The sequence below is a fragment of the Nanorana parkeri genome, unplaced genomic scaffold, assembly GCF_000935625.1.
Source record: "Nanorana parkeri isolate BGI_ZX_2015 unplaced genomic scaffold, ASM93562v1 scaffold3309, whole genome shotgun sequence".
Taxonomy (NCBI): Eukaryota; Metazoa; Chordata; class Amphibia; order Anura; family Dicroglossidae; genus Nanorana; species Nanorana parkeri.
In genome coordinates, this window is record NW_017309577.1 from 6,292 (window position 1) to 7,268 (window position 977).

Here is a 977-nt window from a genome sequence, read left to right on the forward strand (position 1 = left end):
CTCTCCTGGCCGTCTCTCCTCTCTCTCCTGGCTGTCTCTCCTCTCTCTCCTGGCTGTCTCTCCTCACTCTCCTGGCCGGCTCACACCATTTTCCGGACCAGATCTGATCTGGAAAATGGTGTGAGCCGGCCCGCAGTTCCAGTGCAATCCAGACCAGACAAAATGAGCCATGCAGTATTTTTCTGGTGTGGGACGGACTGCGCTGGTGTGAACAGAGGCCAGAAATAATATAGGGATACATTAGGATGGATTTTGGGTCCGGAAACAATCTGGTCTGGAGATGATCTGAATGAGGTGTGAATGGGCCCTTAAAGGAGAACTATGGGGTCAGTGTTTTTCCCCATAGTTCTCATTAGGGTAACGGGAGGACACAAACTAGCGTCCTCCCGTTACTCTAAGCTCAGTATACCGCGAGCTACAGCTCCCTATAACCTGAGACGCTGCAGCCGGGACGGATCCTGACAATTATGTCTGAACCCCATAGTTCTCCTTTAACACTTTATAGCAGCACCTGTATGGTGGATTTTGGTTTTAGGGAGCAATGTAAATGCAGCTTTCATTTTATACAATGATATGCAAATGTCGGAGATAACCAGGTCCACAGAAACGTCATATGGGACTTTTAAGGTGACACCCCGGACAAAATGCCTTCTTATAAGTAAAAACAATTCATCTTTATTGTTGCAAATTAATATAATTCCATAAAATCAATGTTTATTAAAAACCATACAAAACATAAAAAGAATCCATTCCAGTCCCCGAACTCCGAGCAACAATGTATCTTATTTGTGTGTCACTCGGCTGCAGATCCTCCAATCATCTCTGACACTGTCCTTCCTTCTGGAGGGGGGGCTACGTCTGTTCCCCTTGGTCCCTGTGTGTGTTGTAAAGTAGTCACCGCTCCAAGCTCCGCCCCCGGGATGGACTACAATCTCATGTTTAGTTTACTGATTTGTATTGAGATTGTAGTCCATCCC